Raw genomic sequence first — 15,571 nt, forward strand, 5'->3', positions numbered from 1 at the left:
AATAGTTTATCAATAATTAATTTTCTAAATTTTAACATGGAAATCTTACAAGTACCCCATTGCTGGTGCATATAATATGCATTTACAACTGCTGTACCACAAATTGACTGTATTACAATTTTTCATTTCATTTTAATGTTTTCCTTAAAAACTGGTAATATGATGACATCTAGTCTGTTAAATCAATGCCTTCCTTTGCATTATTGTATAATCATTATTGTATAATCAAAGACCCCCTGAGAAGTAGTATAGCTGCCTAGTGGGACAGTCATGCATATACCACCACTGTTTCAAGCCTGTAGGAATGATTGAATTCAAATCAGAGCCACCTGGCAGCAATTATATGAATTATGGCCCCATAGTGAACATGTTAACACATATAAATGGCACAAGATTAGATCTGTTGGTGTTGTTACAACCAGTAGTAATTCTTTCATCAAAACCCCATAACCGGCTCTAAGCCATTTAAATTAAATACCTGAACAGGCAAATACTATCTCTGGAAAAATAAAGCCAAAAACATATCACTGGAAGGGTGGATCTAACTATAAAGATTTTCATATCAACTACAATCTCTCCTCACTCTACTTGACCTCCACCCTCAGATAGATAGATGATAGATAGATAGATAGATAGATAGATGGATAGATAGACAGACAGACAGAGAACTAACATAAGAAAACAAGGCAACAAAAGGCTTCCAAGGTCTTCCAAAACTCTCAAGGCAAATGAAGAGGGAATTGATGGAAGCAAAAGCAAACACCAGTAATGGATCTTTAGTAATTAATTAAAGAAGAGGTAAAGAAACTTGGCAAGTCCAAAGAGGATATGACTCAAAAGTGTATGCAGTTATACAAAATGACTGATGTGGATATGGGAGAAACACATATAAAAATGAAAGAGCTGACAAAGCCACCCAAAAACCTGAATGACAAATTTACCAAGGGTATAGACTTCATGAAAAGATATCTGACATAAATACTGGAAATAAAACATTGTATAGAATTCATAAATTTCAGAAAAAACCAATGTGAAAACAGGGATTTGGAAATTGAGAACAAAATAAGAAAATATGAACAATTACTTAAAGAAGTCTTAAAAGCAATGAGAGGTCCTCTGTGGAGTCCCTGTGCTGCTGCTGAGTCTCACAGGCTCTGGGAAGCATGCTCTAGCCTCACCTCAGGGACCTGACCAGAGCTGATGACCCAGAAAATAAATGAGGGCTGGAGCACCTCACCAAGGCAGAGAAATACCTGAAAGCTGGATTTTAAAATCAGAAGCCAGAGTGTCACATTGCCTCTGAATACAGAAAAGCAGCTGTTGTTTTAAAAAGTCAAACAAATTGAACAAGCAAAAGACACCTGCCTGAGGGAAGCTGTGGCCCATGAAAATAATAGGGATCTTTTTCATGCTGCCAAAGCCTATGAGCAAGCTGGCATGATGCTGACGGAGATGCAGAAGCTGCCAAGGCCATCCAGCTGATCAAGAAAGCCAGGACAATGTACCTGAAGAAGGGCACAAATGACATGGCCGCCAGGGCCCCGGAGCATGCTGGGAAGCTTATAGAAAATAAAGGTCCTGAATAGGCTATACAGTTATATCAACAGACAGTGTGTTTGAAAATGAGGAAAGCCTCTACCAGATGGTTGAATTGCTGAAGAAAGCCTTGAAGCTCTGCTAATTCAGGGACTAAGATTTGATGAGTTGGCACTCTCTATTCAGAAAGAAAAAAAAAACATTTATAAAGAAATAGAGAATTACCCGATTTGTTATAAGAAAAACATTGCTCGAGTGTTGGTTCACCTGCACAGAAATGACTATGCAGCTGCCTAAATATGTATCAGGGAGAGCTATAGCATCCTTGACTTCAATGGCAGCAAAGACTGTGCTGTGCTAGGGCAGCTTCTGGAGGGCTATGACCAGCAGGACCAAGACCAGGTGTCAGAGGTCTGCAACTTACCCATCTTCAAGTGCATGGATAATGACTATGCCAAACTATGCTTGAGCTTCGTGGTCCCAGGAGGAGAAATCAAGAAGAAATCACCTGCAATCCTGTAGGCCAAGCCAGATGGTGTTGCTGCTATAGACTTTGAGGAGGAAGAAGACAAATATTCAGGAGCACTATGCACGTATTTTGCTTACAAAAAGAAAAGGAAAAAAGAAAGAAAAAATCCTGACATACAATTTTCATGGACTTGGATTCATTGAAAGTCATTTCTACTTACTTGAGGTCATGATTTGCAATACTAATAGAGATGATTCTTAGTTACCATTTCCCAAATTAGCCATTGTATCTATTACTACGCAGTATTTTCTTTTCCTTTCTATTGTAAGAACAGGCATCAGCTAAAAGTGTGCTGTCACAGTTTAATACACTTGATTTTAAAATTTGTAAGCCTAATTCGAAACAAATCATACCCTAAAAAGGGGGGACAAAAGGCATCGATACTCTTCCTCTCTTGGTTTCTTATAATTTATTGTTAGAGGATTTTCTTTGTATTTTATTTAACGTTGCTGGTAAAAGTGAAATTTACCAGTAAAATTATTATTTTTAAAACTTACCTCATGTTGAAAAGGAAATTTATCCTTCACAAAACTAGATGCATTTAAATTTTAAATATTTTCAGACACAAGATCGAGACCGAAGTGGTTCTGAGACTTGTGGTGCTTAGCCTAAGAAAAGCTGCAACTGAATCAACATGGCTGAATGGAGGAAGAGCCATGTTGGAGCTACTCAGAGAAAATAAACTAAAAACACAGGTAATTGGAAGAAAGATAGGGACATATATCTTGATGCCAAAATCAATCTGAAACAGACTGTAAATCAAATGAAACATAGGCAAAGGACTTCATAAAATACTGTTTTGTATGTACCAGCCCACAGGGCTGCCAGGAGTGCTACCACCAGAGTAACCAGGCAAGAAATTGATGGAGTAAAAAATGCAGCTAACTCAAGCCACACAGGATAGATTTGAGATATGAGACCCCTGGCCTCTTTTTCCTTCTTCAACACAGAAGACTCTACAGCCTGGCAGTAAATTTCACTAGCACATACAGGAGTGAGTCCCCAGGAAACTGCTCAGTCACCTGAAAGATGGGCCACTAACTTTTTTTTATTCTCTCATGCACCCTAGTGGCTAACTGGAAACCTGATCAACAACAAAGTTATGGACTGCAGCATGGCAGAGGTGGCAAAGGAATTGAATCGTGACCAGTGGCTTGAGAGGAAGATGCAGAATTTGAACAGGATTTGAACAGCCTTAGGAGGTTGGCACTCAACCTACTGGAGAGGAGATTGAAGGGGAACCAAGCAGCCTTGAGCTGTATCTGTGGTGGTGACAGCACCTCCCCCCACCCTACACCAAGCAACATGACAGGTTAGAAATGCCAGTGGGAGTGGAACGGTGGAGGCTGTGCAAAGACCAGGAGGAGCCTAATGTACTCTGGACTAGGAGCAGCCCTGGGCTGTCCTTGCCTGAGGGTGCCAAAGCAATTAGAGAGCCATGTAGAGACACAGTAAGGAGAGGTTTGGGGGTCACCCAAGGGATATCCAGAAAGCTGCTGGCTTAAATTGAGCCCTAGCTCCCACATCCAGAAGTCAAGATCACCCCATACCCAGCACTAATCCTATTACAGACTTGGCAGATTACACAGCACAGTTTTGGGACACTGCCTGCCTTAGACACTACTTGGAACTCATACTTGGACAAAAGATTAATCTTATTTATTTTATCTTTGTTTCATTTTCTTATTTCTTTTTTTACTGAATATATACAATTTATTTAATTAATGTCATTCAAAATACAGTACCAGAACATTATTCAGTTGAACATGCTAGTAATGTTTGTCATGAAGCACCTGTGCTCATGTTAGACTGGCGATGCCCCACTACTGCTAGTGATTCCTGGGATTAATGCCAGAATAGTGCTATTATCTGCTCTTCTGCACAGCTAGTGCAGGAAATTCCTGAACAGCTCATCTTCCTAATCCTACCCCCAAACACACACACACATCAGGTTAAAAAAACACACCCTGACAGCTAATGGATACCTGTACACAATCACTCTACAGTAATGCTTGTTATTAAATTAGATGATGCCCTGATTAACCCACTCTACGTCTTTAAGATGGAGAACTACATCAGCAGCAGGCAGGTATATGCGTGCGCCCACGCTAACATAACACAGAAGTGGAGACATGTACTGATGAAAGCTCCACGGACCCGCACAATGAAGTCCATCCCTGGTAAGTGACCAGTTGGCTGGATAACCTATATTCTAGAAAGACAAGTATAAGTTAGTGAAAAGAGAATACATGTACCAATCGCTTCTCGGCCTTTTGGCTAAGATCAAGTGGAGAATACATGTACCTAATAGTAGAGTTAGACTGATCCCTCAGTCATAGCTTTCCCTGTGTGGTACCATAAAATTATGAAAGATCTTCATCAATTATAACATAGGATCTGGACTTTTCTACACCAACATGGATATTAGTGTTAAATGCAGCTGAGTTAATTACACTGGAATAACTATATTCCAGAACTTCAGAACAGAAGCACAGGAGTGAAATACATACACTAAAATAACCTCCGCATGGCTTGGGATGTACCACATTAGGAACAGGACACTACTTTTCTAAGTGAACTCTTTGAACTGTACATACACAGGGCTAGCAATGTTAGATAATCCAGACTCTCATGATCTCATGATATACATAGAAGTGTCTCAATTACTGAATAACCTATTTCATATTATGGAAGCATATCTTTCTGTAAGACTCACTGATATATATTATACAGATACAAATATTAAGTAGGGCATAAAAATAAAATTTATCAAAGATAGAATTTTATGTACTCATATTAAGTCCTTTCATACCCTCTTGTTTAGCAAAAGAAATGACAAAGCACATACATCAGGTGTGAGCTCCCTGAACTCCCCAACTATGAAGGTCGGAGGGCAAACATTTCTCCGTCCAGTTCAAATTCCTCTGTCCCATCTGGTGAAAACAGGTAAGTTGGTGGTTTCCATGGAGATTCTTCAAGGCAGGATGGATAGAGTTTCCCCACAGTGCATCGAAACTCTCTCCCTAAGTCCCACAGAACACATTCAGATATGTGCTGCCACAGAGACCACCGGTCAAGTTCCAGATCATACTGGTAGGTGACATACTTAGCTCTCTCATTTAAGTGGGTTTCTCACATAAACACACAAAGAGAATTCGAGATCACAATGGCTCTAACACAAGGGTCAGAGTGTCTCTTAGCAGGGATGCTGGCTGCCATTTTCCACTCTTTTTTATTCACATCATAAATTTCCAGTTACTGAGGACCCATCTACAGTGCCAGAGGGCAGTCTTATGCCAGAATTGGTAGCAGTAGGTAGACCTCCAATGTAGAAAATCTTATCACCAAAAGCTGCAGCTGAAGCAAAAGATCTGCTAGTCTGTCTCATGGCCATTTCCACCCAAGAGTCAGACCTTGGAAAGTACCAGTACATGAGATTCAGTGTCATCACATAGATGCAGTCATGGACCACAACTGCTGAACTGCACTGCCAAGCACAGGGCAAAGGGCTCACCATGGTCCACTCATCCTTCTCAGTGTCGTACCTCTCCACAGTCCTCCGATTAAGTTCCCCGCCTACACTGTCCCCTCCATTCGCATAGATATAGCCTTCACAGCAAACCAAAGATGGCTTTATGTGGACAAAAAGCATTGGCGTCTTGGAAACCAGGTATTCTGCTGTGCATCAAACCAATAAAAGCAGTTCACAGTTCTGAAGGCAGTCTGAAGTTTACTTTTTTTGCTGTGGTTTGTTTTTGTGTTTTTCAGAGGAACCTGGCCCCCTGCTATGTAGATGTCATTGTCAGGGGTTACAACTGTTCCAACCTTATGCAGATCAACCGGTGGACTGCAAAGCTCATAAACTTTTTCTGCTTGGGGACTGTAACAGACAGAAGAGTAGAGACTACAAGGGTTTTCTGAAGATGCTTCAATGAAAATCATCATCTCCTCTTTAGTCATTCCAAGTCTTGGCTTGAAATACTTGGGCATGGACTTATAAAGACCTTTAACTACCACAAACTTATCACTGGGAGGCAGACCTTGAAATCAAGCCTTCTGTGTTACTTCTGAAAGTGCATCGATTCGGATTTGGCTAAGAACTGAAGACAAATACTGAGATTGTGATTCTGTGTTGTACTCCAGCCACAGCATAGCAGCTTCTCAAACTGTTGCTTCCTTTGCTACATTTAAATTGTCACTACTGAGAATATCTATCAGTAGGTCATGTAACAACTGCATGAATGCTTCCTGGCAATAGATAGCAGTGAACTTGTGCTCCACCATTCTTTTCGCACTTTGTTTTAATTCTTCACAACTGAAGAGATCAGCAAGACTCAATAGTCACACAAAATTTTCTGCATTTATTTTTTTTATTTTTTTTTTATTGAGTTTATTGGTACATTTAGGGATACAGTACAGTTACATTCATTGTTGGGATCATGTACCTTTACATGGCAAGTCTTGATTCTCATTTTTTTCCCCTTACCTCTGCCCTCCCTTCACCCCCTCCTCCCCTCCCCATCTACAAACACTTTATTTTCATCTTTGCATTTATTTTTTTAATCAAATATTCTTGACAACGTTGTAACACATCTTCTACCTGCAGGAAGCAAGCTGTTTCGTACAGCTGCTCTACGGTGCTGTCGCTCACTGCCAAGTTCCCCATGTACACATATGTGATTACTGTCTGCAAGGTGGCGGCATCCACACTACTCAGGTGCATGTGTGTCTGCTTGCTCTCGCTCAGTCTACTCATGACCATGGCCCTGAAATAAGAGCTACATGTTGCAAGAACCATCTTATGAGAAGGAAATTCAGTACCCTCAACAATTAATACTATGTCACTAAACAACTGCTGTTCATAAAACACTTTCAACTGCTCCAACAGGGACACAGCATATTCAGTATTGATCTGCCTCTCGTCTTGAGTGGACATGACTATGTTCCATTAATATCTCCCAAAGCCGATCAGAAAAAGCAGGCTTGATGGAAGGTCAAGAGATTCTCTAGAAGCAAAGGAGACAGCTGGCTTGCTGCTATTATCTGTAGCATTCAGAGCTAAGACCAGCAAATCCACCACTGAACAAGATCTTGTTATAGACTTCAAATCATTGCTGGGTCATCCTGTGTTAATTCTGTTCTTCAGAGTTTTTCAACACAGTCTGCACACATCGTGTTCACATCTGCAATCATGCAACTCATGAGGCAAAAAGATAAATACAGGAGGTAGGTTTTGTGGCCACATCCTACATTCAGTAGATCCTTGGTAAAACTAAGCACTATACTTCCATTTTCTCCCATCTTCCTACGGGCCCGCTCAGGTCCAGCTCGGCCGGGGGGGGGGGGTGGTGGGGGGGGGGGGGGGGGGGGGGGGCAGCACACGACCAGCTCGCTCCTGCCTTGGAAGCAGGGCAGCTGCCTCTCTCATTTTCTTAAATTTATCTAGTTAGTGTTCTTTTAGGTTGTTTACATTCTGATCTTTATTTTTGTTTTGTTCTATTAACCTTCTTTCTCTCTTTCCTCAGCTATTTATCTTGATTTTATGATATTTTAATGATATTACATTGTCTCTTGTCTTTCTTTCTTTCTGATTCACTTCTATATTCTTTTGCTTTATCCTTTATTCTTGCCCTCCTACGTTCTTCTTGAGTTTCCCAAAGTTTCAATGATCATCCTTTATCCTCCAGCCTCACCTCTACTAAATTTCCCTTCATTTATCCCTCTGTATTGTCTCCTATCCCTCTTAAATTTTTCCTCATAGGTTAAAATCACTCCACTAAGGGGAAACTCATTGCGTACAAGTTACTGGCTTATGCTGGACTTCATTATATAACTGTAGCTCTTGCTTCTATGGATGAAGGTAGAAAATTACTAGTTACCACACTTCACCTGTTTCTAAGCTTTGCTTGATGCTATTTTTGTTGCTAATTTTACTATTTTAGCCAGATTGCCATACTTGTTGTAATCAGTTATTCTCCCTTGTATGACAACACTGTGATAGTCTGAACTCATTACCATTACCATAACCCAGTACCAAAGGATTGTGTGCTGAGCCAAATAGATAGCAACTTTTCATCCTTAATAAATTGGAAAGGTAGAATCTTGGACAGACACAAAGACCAAGATCTACCTATGCACAGAAGACATCTCTAAGGAATAGATATTTCCTAGGGAATCTTCAATGCTAGTGACATAGCTATCTGCCATAAGAAATTTACAAGCATTAACACAGAAAACAAAATAAAATTAAAGAATAGAAAATGACAAAAACACAGAATCAAAATTCAACACTAGACCTTCAGCCCAATTAGGACAAGTCCAGGAGACAATGAGATAGAAAAAATGGGAAGCCACTCACTCACCTGAATTTTCTGAAATGATACCAGAAGAAGTTAAAAAAAAGATGAGTGGAAGGGTGGAGGAGGTGAAGGGAGGGCAGGGGAATGGTGAAAGAATACGAACCAAAATACATCATGTAAAGGTACAAAATCCTAATGATGATTGTAACTGTATTGCATACCTAATATGTAACAATCAACTTAATGAAAAGAAAACAGATGAGTGAAACTATAGAGAAAATAATATCTCAGGTAAAAAACAAATGATCATCAAGATGAAGGACATACTCAATGAGTCTAGGGTGGACACAGCTACAAAAATAGAAGAGCTTAGAAAAGTGACAGAAACCATGAACATCCAACAGAGAAAAGTAGTGAAATCCATGAAACAGATTCACATATATATACCAGAGATTAAAAATTCCATTGTAAGTATATCTAATTGATTGAATGGAGGCAAGGAAGACTATCAGATCTAGAAGACTGCATTGCAGTTAGTGACCATGAAAAGAAAAACATCTTAAAAATAATAAGGGACCATGGAAAAATCCATCCAAAACCTGAAAGATGATGCAAGGAAGAACAATATAAAATTGATTGGAATCAATGAAAAAGCCAGAGACAGTGAAAATGCCATAAAAAGCCTGTTCACAGGAGTACTGGCAGAAAATTTCTCGAGCATGGAACAAGAATTTGACATACAAATAAATGAGGCATATAGAACTCCAATTAGCCAAAATTAATCTACAACAAGGTACATAATAATCAAGATTTCAGAAATTCAGCACAAAACAGAATATAAATGCTGTTAGAGAAAAAGAAACATTAACCTATAAAGAAAAGCCTCTCAGAATAATAGCAGACTTCTCAACACAATCCATTAAGTCAAAGAAAACTTGGAGTGAAGTATTTCAGGTTCTGAAAAAACAAAACAAAACAAAACAAAACAAACCTCCAACCAAGATCATTTATCCTGAAAAACTATCTTTCAAAATCAATGGCAAAATAAGATATTTCCATGACAAGAACAACAGAACAAATTCGTGACCATGAAACCAGCTGTACAAAATGTTCTGAAAAATATTTTAGAAATAGATAATGAAACCACAATTCTAAGAACACCTATAGAAAGGGGAGGGGAGGGTGAAGGGAGGGAGGGGACAAGGGAAAAAATGATAACCAAGACCTGGCATGTAAAGGTACAAGATCCCAGTAATGAATGTAGCTGTATTGTCTACCTAGAAAGTACCAATAAATTAAATTAAAAAAAAAAAAAAGAAAATCTCTACCAAGAAATTAAGCCATCCGCATAACTGTGGAGACAAGCACACTCTCTGACACTATCTTTTGGGACTCCTAAACCATCATTCCCTCTAAAGAAACCTAGCTATACTGCCTCATCTAAATGTAATTGAGCTAAAAAAAAAACCAATTATGAATATTTTATTCCAGTTTCATTAAAAATTATTGTTCAGAACAGAAGAAATAGTCAAATAATGAATCAGGATTCTCCTCTTATGTCCTGACTATAAATGTAAATCATAGGAAGTTACCAGTTAAGAAAAGAGCTAAAGGAGTAGGGGGAGTGGGAAGGGTAGGGGATAGTAAATAAGGGCCAAGAAAAAATATGAGAAAAGGAAAAAATGGAAACAAAGTCTTTATAAATAGGGAAGGGTGGAGGAGGTAAAGGGAGTGCAGGGGTATGGAAAAAAATAAGAACCAAGATACATTATGTAAAGGTGAAATAACCCAAAGATGAATGTAATTGTACTGTATACCTAAAAAGTACCAATAAACTTAATTGGAAAAAAAAAGAAAGAAACATCAGGTGTTTCACCACCTGCTTTGCAAGCACAAGGTCCCAAGTTTGGTCCCAAGTACCAAAAAAGAAAAGAAACACCAGGCAAAGCAAGAGATTAAACACAGAAGAAAGACAAGGAACCAACAGCAGAAAAATAATATAACAAGAATAATCCAATAAATTTCAGTAATACTCATCAATGTAAATGGTCTCATTTCACCAATCAAAAGAAACAAACTGGCAGAATGTATTAAGAAATGAGATCCAACCATATGCTGCATACAAAAAAAATGCATTTAACTCAAAAAATTCATAGACTGAAAGTCAAAGGATGGAAAACAATATTCCATTTGACAGAAACCCAGAAAAAAAAATCAATGGTAGCTATTCTATTTGCAGACAAATTGAATTCAAAGAGCCAAAATGTTCACTACATACATGTTAAGGGAAGACTCCAAGAAGAGATAACAATCATTAATATATATGCACCAAATACCATTTCACCCAACTATATAAAACAAATATTAATGAACATAAAAAAATCAAATAAGCAGTAACACAACTGTAATGGGGTACTTCAGTATCCTACCCTCACAAATAGATAGATCAACTAGACAAAAAAAAAATCGAGAAAGAAATATTAGAACTGAACCAAAAATCTGTAAACAAATGGACTTAGTGAATGTCTCCAGAATATTTCTTCCCACATCAGAATACACATTCTTTTCAGCTGCACCTGGGGTGTTCTCCAAAATAGACCACATACTAACCCATAGAACATGCTCAACTAAATGCAAAGGAGTTGAAATTATCTGACCATAGTACAATGAAAATGGAAATCAATGGCAAAAGAAGCCACAAAAATGTGAAAATTAAATAACACCTCCTGAGCAACCAATGGGTCACAGATGAAATCAAAGAAGTTAAACAGTATAATGAAGTTTAACACTTAAATGATAATGCCAATACAACATACTAAAATGTATAGGATGAAATGAAATCAGAAATTAAACAGAATCTACAATTACATGATAATGCCAATATACCATACCAGAAGTTGTGAGGTGTAATGAATGCAGTCCTTTGAGGAAAATTTATACTGGTGAATTCTCACGTAAGGAAAACAGAAGGAGCTCAAATAAAAACCCTAATGTTGAATCTCAAACATCTAGAAAAAGAAGAACAAGCCAATCCCAAAGCTTATAGGAGGGAGGAAATTAAAATAGCAGAACAGAAATTAATGCATTTGAGATTAAGAAAATAATACAAAAAATCAATGAATCAAAAATGGTTCTTTGAAAGATTGAATAAAACTGAAAAAAACCTAGCCAATCTTATCAAAAAGAGGAAAGACTCAAATTCATGCAATTAGGAGTAAAAATGGAGGTAAAGCAATAGATCCTATAGAAATCTAGAAGATCATAAACACCTAATTTAAGAACCTGTACTCTAGCCAAGTGTGGTGGCACACTCCTGTAATCCCAGCACTTGGAAGGCTGAGGCAGGATGATTGCTGTGAGTTCGAGACCAGCCTGGGCTACACAGTGGGTTCCAGAGCAGTCTGAACTACATAGTGAGACCCTGTGTCAAAAAACCAAAACTAAACAATCAAACAAGAACCTGTACTCTAAGAAGATGGAACACAAAGAAGAAATGGACAAATTCCTAGATGCATATGAATTACCAAAGCTGAGTCAAGAAGATATAAACATTCTAAATAACCCAACATCAGTCAATGAAATTGAAAGCATAACTAAAAATTTACCAGTGAAGAAAAGCCTAGATCCTAAAGGTTTCACTGCTGAATTCTACAAGAAATTTGGAGAAATTTAATGAAATTGGGAGGGAAGCAATACTCCCATAATGATTCCTGGAAGCAACAATTACCTTGATACCAAAAACAGAGAATGACCCAACCAAAAAAGAAAACTATAGGGCAATTTCCCTAATGAACATAGATATAAAACTCTCCAATAAGATGCTGGCAGAGAGAATGCAGCAAATCATTAAGAAGATTATATACTATGACCAAGTAGGATGCAGGGCTGGCTCAACATATACAAATGAAAAATGTAATACGCCATATCAACAGAGCAAGGAAAAAAAACATATGATCACCTCACTAGTCATAGAAAAAGTATTTGACAAATTCCAACACCCGCTCATGATAAAAACCCTCAGAAAATTTGAATAGAGAGTTTTTATCTCAATCTGATTAAAGCCATCTATGAAAAACCAATAGGCAACATCATCCTAAGTGGTCAAACACTGAATGTTTTCGCTCTAGAAACAAGGAAAAGACAAGGATGTCCACTATCACCAGTTTTATTCAGTATAACTCTGGAAGCACTAGCGAGAGCAAATAGACAATAGAAAGGAATAAAGATAGGAAAGGAAGAAGTTAAATTATTATTTGCAGATGACACAATACTCTACATAGAAGATTCCAGAGATTCCACCAAAAGTTTCGTAGCTTTAATAACCAAACTCAGTAGCACAGCTGGATACACAGTTAACAGTAAAAAATCAATTGCTTTTCTATACACAAATAACAAACTCACTGAGAGAGAAATTAGGGAAACAACATCTTTTGCAATAGCATTAAAAATGAAACACCTAGGAATCAATCTAAGAAAGGGAGTAAAAGACCTTTATATTGAAAATTGCTGTACTCTTAAAAAGATCAAAGAGGATATCAGAAAATCAAAATATATGCCTTGCTTTTGGGTATGAATAAGCAATATAGTGAAAATGTCTATATTCCCCCAACTGGCATACAGTTTTAATGCAATCCAAATTAAAATCCCATTAGTATATCTCACAGAACTAGAGAAAATATTCCTAAAATTCATTGGAACCAAAAGAAACCTAAAATAGCAAAAATAATTCTTGACAACAAAGGCAAGGCAGGGGCATTACAGTCCTTGACTTGAAATTATACTACAGAGCAACTGTGATTTTTTAAAAAAAGCATGGTACTGGCAAAAAAAGACATGAGTATCAATGAACAGATTGAAAGATGCAGAAACAATTCTAAACACTCAGTCACCTTATCTTTGACAAAGGGGCCAAACACCTCCACTGAAAGTAATGTAGCCTCTTTATTTTTTTTTAATTTTAAATTGAATTTATTGGTACATTCTAGGTAGACAGTACAGTTACATTCATTATTGGGATTTAGTACCTTTACATGACAGGTCTTGGTTCTCATTTTTTACCCTTGTCCCCACCCTCCCTTCAACCCCTCCTCCCCTCCCAACCTTCAAACACTTTAATTCCATTTTTACATTTTCTCATATTTTTTTCCTTTTCCCTTATTCCTCTTTCCCTATCCTTCTCAATGTGCCTACACCTTTGGTCCTTTTCTTCCTGTTTCACATTGCTAATTGTCCCGTTAGGATCTTGAGTACTATTTTAGTTTTTCACACCAGAGAAACTATTTGGTATTTGCATATGTGTGACTTATTTATTTCACTTAGGAGTATATCCTCAAAATGTACCCATTTACCTATGAATGAATCTACTTTCTCTTCTTTATGGATGAGTAGTATTCCATTTTATAGAAAAACCACATCTTCTTTATCCAGTTTCCAACTGATGGGCAGATGGGTTGTTTCCAAGTTTTAGCTACTACAAATTGTGCCGCTATAAACATGGGTGTGCATATATCACTGTGGTATGATTCTTTTAATTCTTTTGGAAAGATACCCAGCAGAGGGATGGCTGGGTCAAATGGAACATCTAATCCTAGTTCTTTGAGGTATCTCCATATTGACTTCCATAGTGGTTGCACCAGTCTGCACTCCCACCAACAATGGAGAAGGGTTCTTTTCTCCCCACAACAGCGCCAACATTTGTTGTTGTGTGATTTCTTGATAGCAGCCATTCTTTGTGGGGTGAGGTGAAATCTCAGTGTTGTTTTCATCTGCATCTCTCAAATGACCAGTGAAATGGAGCATTTTTTCACTCCCAGAAAAACAAGAGCAAGAAAAAGCTTGAACAAGAGAGGAAATTATAAAGATTACAGCAGAAATCAATGCAATGGAAACTAAGAAAATGATACAAAAAAATGAATTGAAGAGTTGGGTTTTTGAAAGAATAAATAAAATTGATAAACTCTTAGCAAACCTTATCAAAAAAGGAAAGAAAAGGCTCAGATTCATGCAATCAGGAATGAAAAAGATGAAGTCACAACAGATCCCACATAAATCCAGAGGATCATTAATACATACTATGAGAACCAGTACTCTAATAAAACAGAAAACACAGAAGAAATGGACAGATTTCTAGATACTTATGAATTACCAAAGTTGAACAAAAAAGATAAAAACATTTTAAACTCCCCAATCACAATCAGTGAAATTGAAAATGTAATTAAAAACTTACCAACAAAGAAAAGCCCAGTTCCTGATGGATTCACTGCTGAATTTTACAAGACATTTAGAGTAGATCTACTGCCATTACTCTTCAGACTTTTCAATGAAATTGAAAGAGAAACAATATTTCCAAATTCATTCCTGGAAGCAAATATCACTTTGATTCCCAAACCTGGGAAAGATGTAACTAAAAAAGAGAAATACAGGCCAATCTCCTTAATGAATATAGATGCAAAAATCCTCAATAAGATACTAGCAAACAGAATACAAAGGATCATCAAGAAGATGATACATCCTGACCAAGTAGGATTTATTCCAGGGATGCAAGGTTGGTTTAACATATGTAAATCAATAAATATAATACACTATATTAACAAAGTCAAGGACAAGAACCACATGATCCTCTCGATAGATGCAGAAAAAGCATTTGACAAAATTCAACACCCATTCATGGTAAAAAGAACTCTGCAAAATATTGGAATAAATGGTCTATGTCTCAATTTAATAAAGGCTATCTATGAAAAGCCAACAGCCAACATCATATTAAATGGCCAAAACTGAAAACCTTCACGTTAAAATCAGGAACAAGACAAGGATGCCCACTATCGCCACTTCTCTTCAATATAGTTCTGGAAACATTCGCCATAGCAATTAGACAAGAGAAAGAAATTAAAGCAATAAAGATAGGAAAGGAAGAAGTTAAACTGTCATTATTTGCTGATGATATGATACTCTGCATTGAAGACCCAAAAAACTCAACCAAAAGACTTCTTGACTTAATTGACACTATTAGCAGAGTAGCTGGATACAAGGTCAACACCCAAAAATCATTAGCCTTCATGTACACAAATAACAGACTCACTGAGAAAGAAATTAGGGAAACAATTCCTTTCACAATAGCACCCAAAAATATGAAGTATCTAGGAATCAATATAACAGAAGAAGCAAAAGACCTCTACACTGAAAACTACAGCACTCTGAAAAAAGAGAT

The 15,571-nt window shown here is 37.5% G+C and overlaps 2 pseudogenes; one reads left to right on the forward strand and one right to left on the reverse strand.

Moving 5' to 3' along the window:
- The first annotated feature begins 1,200 nt into the window (after window positions 1–1,200).
- Window positions 1,201–2,208, forward strand: LOC104865961 (annotated as a pseudogene).
- Window positions 2,209–4,811: 2,603 nt separating this feature from the next.
- On the reverse strand, window positions 4,812–7,001 carry LOC104865960 (annotated as a pseudogene).
- Between the last annotated feature and the right edge of the window lie 8,570 nt (window positions 7,002–15,571).

Source organism: Fukomys damarensis, unplaced genomic scaffold (assembly GCF_012274545.1).
Source record: "Fukomys damarensis isolate Sample0158 unplaced genomic scaffold, DMR_v1.0_HiC HiC_scaffold_39, whole genome shotgun sequence".
Classification (NCBI taxonomy): domain Eukaryota; kingdom Metazoa; phylum Chordata; class Mammalia; order Rodentia; family Bathyergidae; genus Fukomys; species Fukomys damarensis.